The sequence below is a fragment of the Ciconia boyciana genome, chromosome 2 (assembly GCF_034638445.1).
Source record: "Ciconia boyciana chromosome 2, ASM3463844v1, whole genome shotgun sequence".
Lineage (NCBI taxonomy): Eukaryota > Metazoa > Chordata > Aves > Ciconiiformes > Ciconiidae > Ciconia > Ciconia boyciana.
In genome coordinates this window covers 97,311,276-97,319,346 of record NC_132935.1, presented here as the reverse complement: position 1 = coordinate 97,319,346, position 8,071 = coordinate 97,311,276, and positions in this window count along the sequence as shown.

The window sequence follows — 8,071 nt, the reverse complement described above, 5'->3', positions numbered from 1 at the left end:
GAGACTGCAGCCATGAGGGCTCATGGATAAGAAGGAAAGGGGCTGAGGAAGTGGTACAGGATGGGAGAAGAACAGACTGTTTTGTCCAGCAAAAGCAAGAGGAGAAAGTGGCATGGCGAAAGGTGTCTCGGGTCAGAGTTTAAATTTGTGCTTGAAAGCCCCATTGGATCCCATCTGCCTCCAGCCAGTTCCTGCTCTGTTACAACGTGGACAAAGCCTTTCTGCTCCAGCAGAAAACCAACATCCCCACAATGGTGCAGCACAGGCAGTACATTTGAGCAGCCTGTCTACTAAACTGCATCATCGTGGACTGGGTAACCAAACTAACTGCAATACTCAAACACTTTTGACAAGATAGCATACAAGGCAGCTAGCTGAACCATTCATCTAAGGCAGGCAACAAAATGGTCGTGTGGCCCAGCATGGATTTTAGGCTGAGTGGAGTCCATAACCTTTTGATGGCAAAGCATACATTTGACTATGAAGGTGGACAATGTCAGCATGCTAAGTGTTAAAGTTTACTACAGCAACCAAACCCACAGATATTGTCTTTTGTTTTGTTGAAACCTCATTCAAAAGAAAAAGAAATAAATAAATGCCTTACTTGAAACTCAAAGGGCTGAGGAAAAAATAAAAAAAAAAGGAAAAAACTAAGATGGTCTCACCTTGCAGATCCAGACGGACCAGGAAGGCTGGAATCAGGTACGTTTTAAACTCTTTGGATCTGTCTTAACATCTTCAAAATGCTGCAACTTTGAAGAAAGAGGAGCATTGACTTTTTAAACTGATTTTCCTGTAATACATAACACTGTAAATAAACAAATTTTACTATCAGGCTGTCTCCACTCCCCTTTATTTAAGGCATCAAATTGCTGGGAAGTGACTATAAGACCACTTTTGTTGTGAAACTTTTTCAGAAAGCTCTTAGGACATCCAACTTCAGATTGGGAAACAAATTCACACACCAATTCCATGCACACCAATGTAAAGCTCCCCTATGTTTTTTGTACAACTGTTGGCTGTGCTCTGGCCTCCTCATTGACCAGGCAGGTGGCATTGCTGCATATCGCACTCAGGCACACGCACACTAATTAGGTAGGAAACAGTTTTCTACAGCATGCAGACACAGCACGTTTACACTTTCTACTTGAGATACCTTTCTTTAGCAGACTGAACGTCCCTGTCCCTCCCAGGCAGTCCTGCTTCTTAACAGTGGCTCTACAGGCAATACAGGCTCACACTTTTGCTGCCGGGTTTTATTTCAGATGCGTGAAGTGGATGATGTGAATACCTCATGCTGAGTTTGCCTTTTCCAGTGGAGATAAAAACACTTTCAGCCCAAACTTCAGTCCAGCCAGACTTGTTAAAATTATCCTGTGTGGCTCTGCTCCCTGTTCCCAGGCTCTCTTGCCTTGCAGATTTAGGCTGGTGAGATCCTTTTGATTCATCTATTATAAATGGGTAAAAACAGCAGTCTTGACTTCGATGGAGGAAAATTTCCAAATACTGCACGAGAGGAAGACCATTGCATCCTACTCATTAGTTCAACTGAGTTTGACTCCCAGTTTTTATTCATGTTTAATTTAATGCACTCTGTAGTGCCCCACGCACAACACCAAAAACATCTCTAGATTTTGCTGTGCACAACAGCATGAGGGCGCAGTGAAACATAACTGGAGCATCACAGTTGAGACATGGTGGAGATACAGTTTACAGAACATCAGCTCTCCACCCAAACATACCTAGCTGGGGCAAGTGACCTGGTTTACCCATTATTTGCCAAGACGTGGAATTCTGTCAGTCAGTCCAGACTTCCTTACTGGCAACGCAGCTTCTTGTGCCTGCTGTTTCTGCTATATAAAGGCTTTAAAATATCTCATTTGGGAGTTCTACCTGACAGAAATAAGCAAATAAATCAGCAGTCAACACAGCCTAGAAAGAAGTATGTGAATTTGCAGTGAATCCTGTGCAGATTTCGCAGCTATGAGAGGCTTGTAATTGACACACATCTCCCGAAAGATGAGCAATATAGGGTTTAGGTTTTTTCGCCAAAGAGAATGGAAGTCGGGTTTCTCCACGTACCACCTGAGGGAGCTAATCACTTGGGCAGCAAGAAAAATAAAATCATACAGCAACCTTCCCCTTCACAAAGAGAATCCCACTGAAAAAGCATTTCTGGATTGAACTGTTTAGCTTGCCAATAGTTTCCAGTCCATCAAATGCAGAAACAGCATGCAAAGGAATCCTTGACATCTGGCTCCAGCCACTAAGGGAAACCTGAAAAGTGTTAAGGTACTGAAATGGACAACATTAAAGCAGAGGTGCTCCATGGTTACCATACTCTCAAATAGGCAGTAAGTCCGTTGCTTCTCTCACGGTCAAACCCTCATAAAAAACAATCTCAAACTCAGCTAGAGCAGTTCCGAGTGCTGCTGTAAAGCCCTGTACTGGATGTTACCACGCAGAGATGGTGTCTAGCACCATAGATGGAAAAAGTTGGTGTTATTCGTGGAAAGAGATAAGAGCTGTAACAGCTGATAGTGGTAAAGAAGATCCAGTCTGAAAGCTGCTCCTACCAACATATATGCTGAGAAGGGATTCTAGCACCTATATGGTTCATGGGGCACTTCAGGCTATATTCATGACAAGCAGCAGTCTCTCTGTATTTGACTTCTTTGCGAGGACTGCCAGTCCTTAAATAGTTTAGAAAGAAATTTCACATTCTATCAGCTGAAAATGAAGTTTGTCAGGCATATTTTCACTTGATAGCATGCTTGGACCACTCCAGGGGAACGAGAGAGGAGGAAGCACCTCATCCAGCCCAACAAGCAAAATCACAACCGAACAGTGCCTGCCTTCACTAAGGAACATTTGTTGTATGGAAAAAAACAAGCATTGTGTTTTACCAAGCTCATCTTCCGGCAATACTCCAAACATGATGGCAGTACCCATCTAATGTGCTTTCGGGGCACTGCCTTTCCTCTGAATGGATGCAACAAGAGCTTTATGCTGCCAGCAGCACCTCTGTCCTACAGAGTACCCGAGCCTAGGAAACGCACTTATATCCACAGCAAGCCTAAAGACTCTCAGATAAATAAGTCCCTTGGTGTCAGCATAGGTCAAACAGAGATCACAGATTGGTGAAGGGACCAAATACTGCACAGAGGTGCCCTGCAGCACTTCTGATGTCACTCACGATCTCCGTAACAGTTTGCTACAATTGTTTTCCTAGATTTCTGTTGTTTGTGAACTGTGTTGGCAACGAGTGCTGAAATCTACTCTAGTCCAAAACAAGCCAGTCAATTAAATCAGTATTTCTCCTACATATACTTTAAAGAGGCTTAGATACCTTTACAAGGTACATAAGTAACTTCCCCATTTGCAAAGGAGTTTCCTTCGATTTGGCTGAGCCCACCTCTCATCTGAATTTCTGAAGGAAAAAAATCAAAGCAAGCAGAAGGGAACAGCTATATTCACCCACAAGACACCAAGTCCCATTGGTGCTTTAAGCTTCCTTCAGCCACAAATATCCAGCACGAAACAAGTCCAGCAGCACTTCCTACCTTCACAAATGAAGGCTGAAGCAGCCAAATATGCACCAGCACAACATTAAAAAATACTTCCAATTCATTTACTGTGAAATAAGACACTCATCACAAAATATCTCTGCCACTGTAGCTGGCTCCAAGGTAAGATTACTCCTTCAGGTGAGTCAGGCTGATAGCTAGCAGTTTTGTAAAGACTGCAATATCAGAAGCCGAGGCACAAGAAGGATAGCTCTACAGTCTAATGCCTAGCTAGTTATCACTACAAGGAGTCACGATTGTCAAGAACAAGGGCTGTTCTCCAAGATGATACCACTGGGAGTTATGTTTAACAATCCCACCTGTGACCAATTTGCAGTTTCTAGACTTAGATATTATGTCCATTGAAACGCCATATACATGGCATCTCTTCTGACTTAATTTTAAACCGGACCGAACTACCAAGCCAATTTGCCCTTTTTTTCCTGTCACACAGTACTGTAGCTAGGAACTCCTAGCTCTCCATACACAGCCCCATTACCTGTAAAAACTTGTTTTCTGAACAAAGCAAAGGTTGCAATAACTTGCTTGTTCAAAGCTCGTATTTACCTATCAGGTCATCTTTTGATTCTCAGATTGATTCCTCCGTTGTTCTCTTGTCTCAGTTTTCTACCATCAGGTCCCAACTGAAAACAATCTCAAAAAATATCATTTCTTTCATATTGAAAACACAAACAGGGAGATGATGTGCAAACACTCGACCCTGCTGTTTTGGGCTCACCAGAGAGTGTGTGTGCGAGAACAGGGAAGTAAAGCAGAAGAGCAAAAGCTATTGAGTTTGATTCACTGGTTTTGGATATTAGTAGCCTCCCAAGGAACGAAGAGGAAGGAATGAAGCTTTACTAAAGGCCCTTCCAGGAACACTGGAATTAAAGGAGAGAAATCAGGCTGCTGACATGTGCCAAGGCCCAGCTTTACAGGGTTTCTCTCTCAGCTGTTCCTATGGACACGTGTCTATTTTCCAGTGCACCATTCTTTTAGACACAGCCCTGCCACTTGCAGAAGCGGGACCTGTCCCAGCACACTCCAGCCTACATCACACCTTACTGAGAGCAGGGCGAGCCGACCGCAGGCCAGGGCAAACACAAACACACAGTTCCTCCGGTCACTCTGCCCCTTTCCAGCCACAGAGAACACCCCTTTTGCCTTCACATAGCCCTGCCGCTAGGTAACAGTAGCCCTCTAGACCTTGGATGGACCATTACATTGACACAGAATGTGTAGGTAAACAAGCACTTGGCACAGCATCATCCCCCGAAAGAGATATGGCATAAAGATAGCAGGAGTTATCACAGGGTTTAATATTAAACTGGTTGAGAGCTTAAATACATAAAGTTGTCCTTAACCTGCACTTTATATTTCCCATTTCTTTTTCTAGGTACTGATGCATGGTTTTTGCACTTCAGCACTCACATCATCTTTGTTCTTCTGGCTCAGAAGAACAGGTTGAAAATTGAGCTTTATCTATTTACACTGAAAGGAAAAAAATAAATAGCTGGATAAATAACACTTAAAAGAGCATACGTGAGCAGCCAAAAGAAACCTGCCAAGGTCAACTACCTACCTTCCCAAAGGAAATGTTAGGGTAACCCAGTTACAGGTCTGCGTTGCCAAGATGTCATCTACAGAAGCCAAAGGGACTTAAGACCTTCAGGGTGTTTCAGGTCAAACATGTTGAACTGCCCCAACAGTGCAGGAAGTGGTACGAGATGGGCTGTCCAAGATCAGAAAGTCATTCCTGCCCCAGATGCTGTCTCTAAACACAACTGCTACTGACTACAGATGGAAAGACCATTAAGAAAGGCCAAAACTTCCAGCGTGTCCTCCCAGCTTGGGCAGTTCACAGGTTACCAAGCTAGAACTCACTGACCTTCTCAATAGGTAAAGCATTTTATATGAAGGGATAGAAAAAGCAACACAGGGGTAAGAGGTATCTAAGCTGTATGGCATCCCTTTCTGCTCTCCCATACCCATCACTAGAAGCAGCCTTTTAGGGTTCAGACTTTTCCAATAAAACAGTTAAAAGCAAGCGTAGGTGCATACAACATTATGATAATTTTTAGTAAGTAAGAGATCCTGATTTCTCCTTTATCCATGCCCTCTGAAGTGCCCAACACCCACCTTCCAGGCTTTGTAGCAACAGGTTACACAGGTATTCAACAGCAAGAGATACAGTGTGCATCAGTCTTGTTTCTGTAAATTGTCTAGCAAAGATACTTGGGTGAAAAAATGTTTTATAGTCACAGGAATTGCCAAGAGAGCATTCTGCCAACACACATGAAGGGTGGGGAAACATAGCAAAACAAGACTTGCTACACATCTACGCCACTGTGCTGACAAAGCTTAAATGCTTAGCAGCTCTAACTTGGAGAGCAATGAAGCCATCAAACATCTCAGAGATGGAAGATCAACCATTATTGTCATAGTTTGAAAAAAAATTAAGAAATAAAAACAATCCTCAAACCGGAGACAGCCATCGCATCTCACCCTCTTCCTATTTCAATCCTTCCTTTTGGGCAGTGAGCTCCTTGGAGATGGAGGTGAGCAAGCCTAAACCAGCCAAGGCAACCTCCACCCTGAAGATGACGACACATGTCCCAGGGATGCATGTTGTCAACACTGTTTCCGTGGGTTTGCAGAATTCAGTATACAAGAGCAGCTGCAGAGTGGAAATCCCCTCTCAATTCTTAGGTCTGCTTCACATCAAGCACCTTGTTAGGCCTGGTTGCATCCATCATGTTTGGCCAGGTCATGCGGAAAAAACCCATGGGATGTAGACATTTACCTGGGAACTACTAGAAGGCTCACCTTGGTACTTCGGACTGGGAGCAACATTGCACAAAGCATCCCTTCACACTCACTAGTGTGAACTCTGGGTTACGATAACAAGCAACAGGGCAGTTCAAGCCCTTACTACACTCCTAGGTCCAGGACCTTGGCATTATTACTCAGGTAGTAAAAGCCCCAAACGGTTTTCTATTTTTGACCTGGTACAGCCAAGGCAATAGGAAGGGATGCTCAGATCACTCAGGCTGATATCTTAAAGCCTGTTTTGGTTAATGACACTGCTGGTGCAACCACAGCATATCACCACACCAGTGGGACACAAAGCATGCTGAAAACTCTGTTACTGGGCTGCAAAACTAAACAGCTTTACCAGGCACAAGCAGAGCTGCTTACAGAGGTTACAAGCTTCATCTCCCAAAAGACACAGCCATTTTGGCCAAGTGGTTTGAGACTGGATTCAAACAGCAACTGAAAAGACACTGAAGAGCAGCAGGAAGATGCAGTGTAGTCGGGTCACCAGGGCCAGCCCTCAAAGAAATAAGTGCAAGGTAGTGGATGCAAAATCACAGCTTCAGCCCTTCACATTGTGAATAGGAGAGAGCAGACTGGTGGATCTGGAGCTTTGGGAAGGGCAGTCTTTTCTTTTAAACCAGCCCAGAAAGAGAGCGCCAGCCACCCCTTGACATGGATGAAGGTGGAGTCCCGACTCATGCCAACTCCAGTCAGGACTACTTAAGCTAAAGGAATAAACATAATCTCCAGAAAGTGATTACGTGATGGTAACAGCAGCTTCTTGTTGTTGCACTACCCTGCATAATATTCTCAAAAAGGAACAGTTTCAGACCCCAAAAGACATTAAGTGGTGAAACAAACCCTGGCAGAAGTGGGCTTTTGCCATGAAGGTACATTGTGTGCAGGGAATGATTCCCGCTACTCCAACCCACACAGCAATCTGAGGTCAGTTTTATAAGATAAGTAGGCAGAAAGACAGAGCTTGGAAACGTGCCATGTTCCCACAAATCCATTAAGATGCACTAGCACATGTGAAGTCTGCCACAGCATTAAAGGCAGTTGTGAAGAGCAACCATGATTTAGGGAAATCTGTTGAAGAAGAAAGTGTTAAATAGCATGGTTTATCTGCTACTCTCTTTCAAGAAACCTTTGATGCTAGTTTATCTAATCCTAACATTGTTCACTGTGCTTTGAACTCTCCTAGAAGCCAGTATTCACTGAAAAACTTCTCCAGCTTCGCTTGCCATTTTCTCTGCAATGCTCCAAGTTTCTTGCCCTCCACAGTCTCCAGTTTGCCATCAGGCATCTGGCCAATATCCAGTATATCCCTCTGTGCTTTTATCTCTGCAATCCAGAATTGAGTGGCTCTGGTTTCAAGCCAGCAGTTCCCACAGTGCCGGATGCACACAAGAAGCTACCCCTAACACATCCCACACAGGGTATACAGGACTCTAGAGTACCTTTCCACAGGCACACACAGGGCATCAATTCAAAAGAAATGAGGAGATTGTTATCCTATGCAAACAATATTTTACTTAGAATCAATCATTAAATGCTTTTACATTTGATAAAGGCATTAGCAGAATACCCAAAGAAAGCCAGTACTTGCATCAGTTTGGTGGCTAAATCATATTTAGTTCATTTTCTATTTCTTTGATATTTAATGGACTTATCTTGCTTTTTTGCTG